This window comes from Miscanthus floridulus, chromosome 16 (genome assembly GCF_019320115.1).
Source record: "Miscanthus floridulus cultivar M001 chromosome 16, ASM1932011v1, whole genome shotgun sequence".
Taxonomy (NCBI): Eukaryota; Viridiplantae; Streptophyta; class Magnoliopsida; order Poales; family Poaceae; genus Miscanthus; species Miscanthus floridulus.
In genome coordinates this window covers 73,499,794-73,512,685 of record NC_089595.1, presented here as the reverse complement: position 1 = coordinate 73,512,685, position 12,892 = coordinate 73,499,794, and the positions used below count along the sequence as shown (strand labels likewise).

The window sequence follows — 12,892 nt, the reverse complement described above, 5'->3', positions numbered from 1 at the left end:
CGGGGCCACCGGCAGCGGGCAATAATTTCCTCGCCGATGGAACCGCGGCACTGTTCGCTCGAGCTATTCCTTAACTGTGCCCTTGTTTAGTTTGCAAAATATTCCAAAATGTACTGTTGCTATGAAGTAGGCCAAAATATGAGCAATAGAACTTTTCATGGGGTGTTTAGTTCCCAAAATCTGAATACTGTACACCATTTAATGAACTGCATGCATCTTATTAATGACATGCATGCATGAACTTGAATGCAAGTAAGCAAGGTTTTACATCCAGGCAGGCAATGTCAACAAATGCATGTCATTGCTGGGGTCATGGAGCCTCATCAACAGCACAGCAATGAACAGAAACCAACTATTATTGGTAAACAAATGAAATGGCACAGGCTAATGCCGGCACATACTTACATAGTCAAATAATTACATTGTTTGTCGGACAAAAAAATACAATTACAAGCCAAATAAATTGACAGTTACAAAGTCGCCTCCAAAATGACGACCACATCATGTTCGATTAGCCAAACCGATTGCGATGGATTCCCGAAATGCATTCATAAGCTCCGAATCAGAACAACCGCTTGGAGGAATAGTTTCGGGCTGATCGGCACCGGCTTCTGCCGGCACATAGTTGTCATCCCGGTCACACCGAGCAAAGTGCCGATCCCCTATGCCACTCACCCTTATGAAGTTATGCAGGGCACAACATGCAACAATGATTTGACTTTGTATATGGGGGGCATAACTAGGGACTTCTTTCATCATCCGCCACTTCATTTTCAACACTCCAAACGACCTTTCTATGACATTCCTAAGTGATGAATGTGCATAATTGAAGATCTCAGTTTTACCTTGTGGTTCTGGTGCCTCTCGGTACTCTTGTAGGTGGCACTTTGTTCCCTTGTACGGTGCAAGATAACCTAGTCGGTTAGCGTACCCCGAGTCCACAAGGTAATATTTGCCTATCACATTGAAACAACAGTTAGTATCACGAACTTGTCCTCGCATGCACAAAAGTACAACCAAGTAATTGTATACCTGTTGGTGGATGTGGAAACACGTTGCTGTATGTTGTTGTCGCATCAGTGAAGACCCTCATGTCATGTACTGAACCCGGCCAGCCAGCTAACACGAATGTAAACCGCATGTCGAAGTCACACACAGCCAAGACATTCTGTGTTGTCATCCCCTTGCGGCACTAGGTGCTGCACAAACTTATCACTAGGCACCACACAGGGGACATGAGTCCCATCTATCGCCCCTATGCAGTCCTTGAAGTAGGGATAGAACCTAGGATTTCTTAGCCTATCATGCATAGTGCTGAAATGCGGGTCATTAGGTCTAATGATGTCAGAAGCAAGTTTGACAACAGACTTCAACACCCTATGAAACATGCTATGCACAGTCCCCAGTGACCTCTCAAACCTGTCCTCGGCTTGACTAACAGATTGTGGAGCCCCCACCATCCACAGAAACATCCCAAGGGCTTCAATAGATGTGGATTTGCTATTAGATTTCAGCCCATATGATTGTACCAACACATCATGCAGACTGTGGAACATATCAGGGCTCATTCTGAACATGTTATAACTAGGCCTTCCTATTTCCTAGTTTACTATGTACCCATTCCAAACCACTAATGACTGGCTGTCTATACTCTGACCTTGACAAGTGCTTGTCAATGTGGTAGGCGTACTGGTACATACCGTACAGGAAAGCATCGTCATCATCCTCCGCCTCCATCCAGTCACTGATGAACTCGTCCAAATCATTCTCATAACAATCTTGCCTCGAGGACATCATCCCAGTCACTATTGCTTGGACATCCTCCTGTCAAAACGAAAACAGTTCACGTCAGTTTTCAACATCAACTAGGCAACATTAGCATGCATCCCTATTCAAACTGACTCATGCCAGTTACTCAAACTCATGCACTACATACATCAACAGATCATAGCCATATCCAATCATACTACAAATAACCAGTTCAAGTGTTCGACATGACATACTTAGGTCAATGACCAAAGACACCCACCACACCTCACATAGTTCTAATGACATAACTTAGTAACTACGTAGAAAGCTTAAGAAAATAAGGTCTAGGGGAGGACCCCGATGTATTGCTTAATCGTCAGCATCCTTCCTTGGGGCGAGGAGCTTATGAAGAAGTTCATAATAGGCTCACTCTGCACGATCTTGAGCACGGCCATCCACTCAGCTAGGGTCTCTTCAGTTGCACCACACTGTCTTGCCAATTGTAGCACTAGTTCCACCTTCCTCTCCAGCGCCTTGCTGTTGTCCTCAATTTTTTGGTTCCTCTCTTGCCACATTGCTGTCATCCTCTCAAGCCTCTGCCTTGAAATCTCATTGTGTTCCTTCATGTGACCATCCATGGTCCTGACAGCGGGGCTCTTGGACCGCTTGCTAGGGCTGGAGGCAGTTGTGCTGGTGCTGCTTGCCCTCTTAGTACCGACACTAAGCGGCGTAAGTTGGTCGTCGTGCTCATCATTGGAGTCGTCATCCGAACTTTGAATGTCAACTGTATTGCTTTGGGAAGGACAGAACTGACGTTGAGCCATCAACAGCGTTGCCGACGAACATGCGGTCCAAATCAGTCCAAGTACGGAGGCCACCCGTCCTTGAGCTTCTTCCACTCCTGGGTGTCCCTGAAAAACCAGGCATAGGTGAATCATTGTATAGTAACATTTGAACACTACATGATTGAACATAAGATTGCTTACGTACCACCGTACGAGAGTCCCACCAAGCATCAGTAGCTAAGGATGGAGCCATCGTCTCGCCTGCCTAAGCCAGTGCCTTTCCGGAGGTCGTTGATAAAATGCCACAAATGCTTGAGCTGGCAGTAACTTACTCTTGAACTGGTCCTTGTCATGAACCAAGGTTGTTGCTGCATAGTACCTTGCAATCATATCTCTCCACCCCGACTTGTTCATGTAGCCGTGGATACAGTTGCCACTGTCAATTTGGTGGCACCAGATTTGACATAACTTGCTTATATTGGGCTCTGACCAGTTCCCCCTGTCGTTCCTAGCCTAAACGATTTCATAAGAAATAATTTCACACCGACGAACAGGCTAAGATGGGGAGAACAGCAAATGCTTCGAACACAATAGTATACATGAGCTTATGAAGATAGACGATGGGTTAGGAAAACTACCGGGATGTGACCCACGGGGGTAGCATGCATCGGGTTGACGATGTCGTCGTCCACCTGTGGGAGAGCCCCGCGACGGCGGCGACGCCGGACCCTTCCTCCACCGTCGACGGCTGAGGCAGAGGCGTGACCACGATGGCCGCGCGACACTTGGTCGCCTCCGACAGCTTCTGATGTGGCGCGGCCTCCTGTCCCGTCGCGGCCTCCTCCAAAGCGGGCGCTGGGAGGCTGCTCGTAGGTGAGGTTCCAGCCGCCGAGGAACACGAACCGGAGGTGGCCCCATCTGGCTACCAGCAGGGTCTGACCGAGGGTCAGGCGTCGTAGCCGTCCATGGCAGCCCATCCCCCACCGTCGTTGAGGTCCAGGGAATCCAGGCCCCAGCGCGGAGGGTTGACGCCGCTGGACCCCGTGAAGGGTGGCGCCGGGTCGGTGAAGCCCTCGTACACCGACGAACCCAAAACCGGGTTCGCCCCCCGCAGGAAGTTCCGCGTGCCGTCGTTGCTGCCGGAGCCGCCGCCGAAGTTCGCGCTACCGCCTCCGCTGTAGCCGTCATCAGGGAAGCCGTCCATCTAGGACGTCGCGGCCGTGCAGCGACTGGATCCGGCCACGCCTCTCGTAGATCTACCGGCCGAGGTGGTGGATCTAGGCGGGCGCGTGCGCTACCTTCGACGGCGAGCGGCGGGACCGCCGAGGCGAGATGCGTGCGGGGGGAGAGCGGGGCTAGGGTTGACGAATGCGGGAATGGAGGGGTCCTGCCTGCCGACACCCTGAAGCCACTGCGGTTTTGCGGCACCCGTTGGGCCTCACGCCGAAAACGTACGCGGGCCGCTTTTCACCCCCCGTTTAGTTCCGAACTCCAAAAACTAGCCCAATTTCGGAATTTGGGTCCCCAACTAAACACGGGGTGTATTTTTCTCTCACATTATTTTAGCATAAATACGAGCACGCGGATGCGGCGGACAGATTTGCACGGCCCCGGACGTGCGATTACCTCGTGTCCGTGTCGTGACGCCACGGTAGGACTGTGGTACTCGCTAGCGGAGGAATTTCACCTGTCCCTTCCGACTACTTACCGATGCAATGCAGCCGTGGCTGTCGTGACGCCACGGTAGGAGCAGTGTATGCAATGTCACCCTTTTCGCTTTATCGTATTAACCATATTTATCAGTCATGATACATTGTTTTTCTCTCACAACAAAACAACATCAGTCGGTTTATAATTACAAGCGCGAGGAGAGAAAAACGAAAGGTGAGTACTGAGTAGGCTATAGGTAGGCGACGCATTGAGCGCAAGGCCCAGTGGTCGAAGTTAGTGGGTGTTTAGTTCTTTAGTCGCTCCTAAAATTCATGTCACATCGAATGTTTAGATACTAATAAGAAACATTAAATACAGATTAATTACAAAACAAATTACATAGATGAAGGCTAATTTGCGAGCCGAATTTTTTAAGCCTAATTAATTTGTCATTAGCAAATGTTTACTGTAGCATTGCGTTATCAAATCATGGACTAATTAGGCTTAAAAGATTCGTCTCATAAATTAGTCGCAAGTTGTGTAATTAGTTTCGTAATTAGTCTATATTTAATACTCCATGCATGTGTCCAAATATTCGATGTGATAGGAATTATAGAAAGTCATGTAGAAACCGGCCTAAGTATCCGGTCGTACTGCATGCTCGAGCATATGGTTCCATATATATAGGCTGTACATCACAACATGATCATACCGTGTTACTGTTTATCTTCCGTATGTGCCTTGGGAACCCGACGAGTACGTAGACGTAGGAGTGGGTTAGTTAACTCCATGAGGCCAGATTTCGTTCCAATGGAAACTTGGTATCTCGCGCAGTCCATCCTCCCCCGTTGCGTACACGGGACAACGACTTCACGTGCCTTCTGCATGCCGTCCTCCTCCCTGTTGCCAAGCGATCATGCACTGTTGCCATCATTTTCACGAACCGAAAACCACGACTTCCCTGCAACATAGAGACTAGCTCACGCCATGTCTCCACAAACAAACACACACAAAACAGCCTCCTCCTCAGGAACACAAAAGCAGCCTTACAATTATATTATTCTATCGCAAAGAGACATCCCGTGACAAAAATAAATAAACAAAAGGGCCACCAGCATGCATATGCATGGGTCGCGACTGGGGTGTATGTATGCGTTACGTCATTCTGAGGCCATGTTCGGTTTATTCAGCTTTTTTGTCGATCATAACGGTATTTTTCTCTTACAGTAATTCAACTAGAATAATATTTTTCAGCAATTTTTAACTAAGATTCAGACCCACCAACGGAGCCATCTAAGCCGACGCATCATCCCACAAACTCCACAGACCCGCGAGACCGAGAATCTAATCCCCGCTCCAATTCGCCCAACCACCACTTTGTTTAATTAATAATCTGGCCGCACCCACCGTCCTATGCTAACCAGACATCACTTCTTTCACAGGGCAGTGTTAATCCCTGTCGGACTCCATCACCAATCCTCCCATCCTTTTCCCAATTATCCGTTGCCATATTCGTTCGGCGTGGCGATTACCCGCCGCCGCCGCCGTCACGGTGGACTTGCGGAGCGCACGACACCGCGTAGCACGGCCCTCTCTCTAGCTCTCGTGCGCGCGCACGGCACGGCAGGCACCCCCAAGCCGTGCTCTGCTTCATGCCCGCTGCCGCCGCGGGCAAGGAAAGGAGCACGTAAGAACGTTGCGAGCATCCGCGCTTTTCTTCGGCCGGAGTAGAACGCCCGCCGAAATCCAAGAATTTCCCGGGTCGCCGCAGCAGAGACAGCGCACGGGGGTGGAAAGCTGCCTTTTCTCATCATTCCTTTCTTTGGGCGTCCGGCGGCGGGCGGGTGCAGTGGGCGTGAGGCGCGTGGAAGAGGATGGCGTGGCCGCAGGTTTGCTTGGAGCACCGGCTGGCTGGCCGTCCGCGGTGTGGCGTGCCGCGGCCCGCGGGCGCTCGGAGGAGATGCAGCCAGCATGCGACCGAGCCGTTCCCGTTTCCGCGGCCGCACGGAGGGAACGAACGGGCGATGGGCGAACCGCGGGGCCAGTCTTCTTTCTTTGACCGGACGTGTTCAAGCGTCCGTGCCTGCCTCTGCTGATTTCTGCTGTGTGTATCGAAGGCCCTAGGGGCAGCGCCTCTCCTGTCTCCTTCGATACTACTGGTTTTTGCCATGTTTATACTAACAGTGAGTTGTCTTGTCACTGTCACCGGTAGTAGTTTGCTTGAACCGGGACTGGTGAAGAAGGAATGCGTGTTTGCATTTAGCAAGGTGGAAATCCTTGTTCGTGCTAATTTGGAAGTGGCTAGTGGCCATTCCAACTTTTGTCTGTCCCTACGCGGCACTTCCGGTACCAAATTCCATGATTTTACCGGGGATTTTAAAGTTTTGTTTGTTTGTTTCCGAATGAGTTTGAGCACGCATTTCCTAAGAAAGAATGAGGTAAAAGACAGTTAAGGAAACGTAGTTGTTGACATGTACTCCCTCATTCCTGTAAACATTCCATTCCAGCGTTTAAATTTTGTCCCCAAATATAATGTATTCTAGAAGACAAAAACCGTTTTTGCATTAAATACTTTTTATTTATCAACCAATCACCATTGATTACGTTGTTGATAGCGTTTAATTATGAAATAAAATGATAATACATACGTCTTTTATGTTCTCTCTTAATTTGCCTTAAAATTCCTAGAATACACTGTGTCGGGTTCATAAATCCGGGGTCCCTCATAGACCGGCTTCCCAGCAAAAGATCGGCCCAGCAGGCGATGTTGTGAACGATGCGCAACTCCTGGGTCGGCCCAAATACCTAAACAACAGGCCAGAAGGAAGGCCTCGCTTCCGACTCCGGCCCGCTTCTCCGACCGAGAGGCCTGAACGAGGAGGAACAGCGCTCGCTTCTGACTCCGGCCCGTCTCTCCGACCGAAAGGCTTGGCCGGACGTCGCTTGCTTCCGACTCCGATCCGCTTCCCCGACCGGAAGGCCTGGCCAACGCCACTTCCGACTCCAACCTGCGTCTCCGACCGGGAATGCACCGAACCTCTGTTTACAGCTCTTCTCCGACTGGCGCAGTCAGAGCCGACTGGGATCAACCGACCGGGGACGCCCGCTCGGTGAGGACCTATGAAACGGGCAGAACAAGTAAGGAAGGGCACTCAAGTCAACCGCAATACCAAGGACCGTACCCTGTGCACCTGCAGTACCGACAGGACATGTCAGAAGGGTGCCTTACAACCTTTTAGACATGTCAGAACCCAAGCAGTGTTGTGGGTGCTGATATTTTGCCCTACAGTGTTATGGGCGCCATCAATCCCCATACCAGGCAAACACGGTAAACCCCCCACATGCGTCTGACATAAACATTATTATGAACGCCTACCATTGTCTCGTACCCGACAGCGTGGGTAACAAGACTTAGTAGCATACAAACTCTCCCTCTCTCACTTGTAAGCCCACCCCCTTCATCTATAAAAGGGGATAGGCTCTCTCCCAATAAGGGACGATTCGATCAATCCAATGACAACTCCTCGACGATCAATCTCACAGATACACAGAGCACACGCTCAAATATTTAGGGCACGTAGGAGCTCTCGTCACTCTCGGTCCTTCAGCCCGAAGTCCGACCAGGCCTCTTGCACCCCCATCTTTCTCCCTCTCGTTTGTAACCCTACAACAAACTTCGAGCACCTGGGCTCAAGAATAAAGTCACCGACCGACTCAAACTGGACGTAGGGCACGTTGCCTGAACCAGTATAAACCTTGTGTCATTGAGTGCTAGGCCACATCCGATCACAACGTACGGCAAAACTACAAATATTTACGTATTGGTCACTTTATGCACCGACAGTTGGCGCCGTCCGTGGGGAGGACGCCGTACGTTCACGCTTTTGGTCATCAGATGGCCCATCTTTCCGCCATCTTTGTCATGGCGGGCTCAAGCGATACGACTCGCTTCGGCTCGCTGGAGTTTCCCGCACTCCCACCTATTGGGATGTGTGTTCCACCCGTCTTCGAGCCGTCCCAGACCTTCCTCTTCGAAAGCCTGGACTTCATCACCGACGGGCTTGGTGTGCTGCACCTCCGCGAGGAGGCACTTTTTCTGGCGCCCGTCGGAGGAGTCGCGTCCTCCGTCGGCTTCGGGACACCCAACGACTTCAACGGTGAGGCACATGCGCTTCGTTCCGAGCATACGCTCTGCTCAAACCCCACTGTAAGTAATGTACGTACTGTTCTTTACTCACTATTTACTGTCTTTCGCTGATTTTCCAAAGGGACCCCGTTTTCCCTACCGCGACCGCCATGCGGCCGGTTCCCCTATGGCCTGGCGTCCCCCACGGACACGTATGCCTAGGGGCTCCGAAGGATGCTAGCGTTGCCCCCTCTCACATCCAAATTCATGGGGATGGTGAGCTATGCTCCTACATCTTTTCACGACCTCCTAGATGACAATGTTGAGAGCGACGGCTCCAGCATCGGCGACATCATGGCACCTAGCCACCCTCTGTCCCGGGAGTGCACCATGGCAGATGCTCCGGGACAGCCGTCGGTGGTGGCGGAGTCTCTATAGACCCACACCCCTCCAGACCCTCGCACGGATGCCCTCGCGTGTGCCAAGGCGCACGGCGAGGAGCTACGACAAATGTGGCAGAACCAGCCGTCGCCTGTGCCAGCGCGCTCAGCGCACGAAGATGCACCCCGTGCGCGTAACCCGGTGAGCGGCGCCTAGAGTCGCGCCCGCCAGGTCCTACGCAACATCATGGATGGGGGGCATGACCCCCCACAGTTTGCTCAGGCCAACCAGAACATCGCCGCGGCGGTGATGCTCCTGCATGGCCTTCCCGAGCCGGACAACCCCCAGGAACAGACGATCCACCAGAACCTCCAGACACTGGTAGAAACCACCGTCGTTCAACAGACAGAGAGCTCCGTGTCACGCCACCGACTCCTGGACTCTCTTCCCACCAGGGTAGTGGGGACGCACCAGACAAATCACTCCATCCACTCACCGCTACAGCCATCAGGCGCGGAACAGGAGTGCATAGCTATGCCACAGCCTGACCTGGCACCCGCTCCACACCAACCGCCTGTGCACGAATGCCTCGGGCCCAACCAAAACACTCGCAGCGTCATCAGCAACCGACGTCGAGCCTAGTATGATGATGATGTTCATCGGGCGACGATGAGAGCAGACGACACGGGCTCTAGCTAGACCATCGAGGAGACCGGTGAAACACACCCTAGGCATGGTCATCGACCCAACGATCGGAGTCCCAACCTGGATAACCCAGGACCATGGGCCTTTGGCCGGCGCATCCAGAGAGCACCGTTCCCACAGTGCTTCCGACCGCCTACCAACATCGCCAAGTATACCGGGGAGACGAACCCTAGTATATGGCTCGAAGACTTTCAGCTCGCCTAACGAGCCGGATGAGTGGATGATGACCACTTCATCATTCAGTACCTCCCCATCTACATAGGAGAATATGTTCAAGCGTGGCTCAAATTCCTCCTGAGCAACAGCATCCGCGATTGAGCGAACCTCAAGAGGGTCTTCGTCTAGAACTTCTAGGGGACGTACGTCCGTCCTGGGAACTCCTAGGACCTCAAGAGCTGCCAGCAGGAGCCCAATGAGTCCCTACAGGATTACATCCGTAGATTCTCAAAGCAGTATGACTCCCTTCCTAATGTCGTCGATGCAGATGTCATAAGTGCCTTCCACTCTAGGACAACCTATGAGTCCCTGATCCATAAGCTTGGCTACCTGAAGCCCCGAACCACCCGCGACCTACTCGATGTCGCCATGAACCACGCCACAGGTGAGAAGGCGGTTGGAGCAATCTTCAACGGAGGCGAGGACAAGGGCAAGACCAAGTATGAGGACCAAGATGAGGGCCCATCCATGCAGAGGGGCAAGAAGAACAAGAAGGATCAACGCCGAACGAGCAACTCTGTGTTGGTCGCCGCAGTTGATCATGCGGGCAAGCAGCCCTGGCAGGGCCTACCTGACCACTTCAACAAGCTCATGGATAGCCCATGCACCAACCATGCTTACCTCGTCAAGCATCTCTACAAGGACTGTGAGCTCCTTAAGCGTGTGGCAGAACCTCCTAAATTATAGGGCCCACATGCACCTGCCACAGTTCGACGACCTTTGACATCTGTGCATATGTTTTCGGTAACTTAAGAAGACTGTCGGGTGTCCTTGAGGAATCCCGAATCATCCACGATTTCCGAGCAGGATCATGTTACAGAGTCATTGCAGTATTACAACATTTATTCAAATATCTACACCAGAGTAAAAACAGCGGAAGTCTTACAATAACATAATTTACAAAACAGTAGTTTCAAACCTTATAACTATGTTCGATGATTATTACAAAACAAAATAGTGGAGTAGCATTATAATATAATACAAAACACACAGTGAAACTGCCCTACCCAAGGGCCACACATTTACTTCTCATCGTCATCACAAGGAACAACCGTCATACAGCACGATCCAAAACAGATCTGCTCATGAGTCTCACCTGCAACAAGGGTCAACGAACCCTGAGTACAAAAGTACTCAATAAGACTTAACTGAAATAAAACTGATAGAACTCAGGAATGCCGGCTCATGAGATTCAAGGTATGGCTTTAACAATAATCCAAGTTCTTTTACGTAAAAACTCTTTAACAAAATTCTTTACTTCAAAGGTAAAACTTTATAAGTACCACATATAAATCTGCCATGATCCATAATGAGATCATGAACTTCATATCAATCTCTTTCGCAAACCTTTCTTAAGTTCCAGTTATTAATACTACGATGATGAACAGTGAGTTGAGTCTCTATAACCGAGGAGCAACGACGATTCAAACCGATTAAACCCAGCTGGGGATTCTAGACCACACGACATATGTAGGTCCCCGACCTACATATACCAACCTACCCTCGGATCCTCTAAACAAGAATGGGTCCGCGCCACCCGAGAATACAGTACTCCACCATTCTAGCCCATGGCCACGTGGGTACCCGCTATTCTCGCCATCTCTCCACTCCCAGTGCGTGAGTAGCTATTCTCGTAATAGAATAGCCAAGTTAAGGCTTACCGGAGTATGTGGTTAGTAATACAAAGTCTCACCTCATGCAATTCAACAACGGACGGACCTTAATCGACACAGGCGGAAAGAACCCGCTCACAAGACCTCCATGTCTTGTGGCTCACACGCACCGAGTCTGCCTGGTCTAGATTTATTACTCCACATTCCCATATCACATGTTAACATAATTAACCAAAGTTCCATTTAAAGTTCATAGGTGATAGGTAATCACCCGACTTTCATCATTCTACGCATAGCTAAGCAAAACTAGGCATATACAAATTTAAAACTAGTAATATGGTAAATATGGAATAACAAGGTTGTTAATGTACCAATTTGATTTGTACTTGACTCCTAATCACTTAATGTAGTAAAAAGAAGCGAAAGCGAAATCAATTTGAAAAATACAAGGTAGGGTTGTATGCATCCGGGGCTTGCCTTTGTTGACGGAAAAGTCCGGTTCCTGCGACGTTTCACAAGTATTCGATCCGACCTCAACAGACAGATAAACCTCCTCCGCAACTTGATTAACTACTATGTGTTCACCTTCATTCACTACACGTAGTAACAATGCCATGTTTAACATGATGCTAAATACGAAACATGATGCTCGATGATGGATGCAAAAATTAGCAATTTGAATACAACTTTCCTTCGCGGTACAGTTACAAGTCAAACTAACCAAATCTTTTTTGTACTACTTACATCAATTGCCAAAGATCATTACCAACTAATGACCCAAGGACAGCACTCAATCAAAAATTCAAACAAAACCTAAATCACTAAAGGTTACTATTTGCTTTTATGAATTAATTAATTAATTAAGAATTATGAAATAAATCAACTTGTTCCAATTGACTTCAAAATTTTTGTAAATGTTCATTACATGATAAGTAAGTGACAAAACAAATTTCATAATTTTTGGACAAATAAATAAGCCTAGAAAAATCATGGAAATCCATTTATTAATAAATTGAGCAATTTTCATCACATTCAAAAATTACTGAAAAACATTATTTATTATTTTTCTTAAATACTATACATCACAGAGAAGTCACACAAAACTTTTCATAATTTTTGGAGCTCTAAATAAATCTACACAAAAATAACAAAAATAGACACTATTCATTCAAATATGAAAATAGAAAAATTCCATTTGAACGTTGAGTCACTGACAACCCGACCCCACTTGTCATCTTCAACCACCATCGCTGACTCCGGCGACACGCGCGCTGACCGGCGATTCCTCGCCGACGGCGAGGCCAACGGTGACGACCAAGGTACCAAAACTCTACCCTAGACTAGGCGCATTGATCTAAGGCACAAGCTGGACTAGCTACGGACTGGACCGAGCACTACGCCGGCCATGGCGGACGCGGTGGCACGGCAGCGCTACGCTGGCGACATGAAACTAGTAGAGCTTAAACAAAGGATCCAGGAAGCACCAGTAGCTCACCCCGAATGCGTTGAAGCAAGGAACGAGGTCGGAGAAGCAACGGAGAGGCGTGACGACTACCACGGTGATCACGGCGGAGCAAGGATCGTCGGTGAGGGAGAACCGGTGACTGCAGTGATCAAAATGACTAAACAACAATGGGTTAAGTACTACAGCATCGAGATGAAGCCAT

The 12,892-nt window shown here is 49.5% G+C and overlaps 1 pseudogene; it reads right to left on the bottom strand.

Annotated features, from left to right (window-relative positions):
* Nucleotides 1–501: 501 nt before the first annotated feature.
* Nucleotides 502–2,369, bottom strand: LOC136512154 (protein ALP1-like; annotated as a pseudogene).
* Between the last annotated feature and the right edge of the window lie 10,523 nt (nucleotides 2,370–12,892).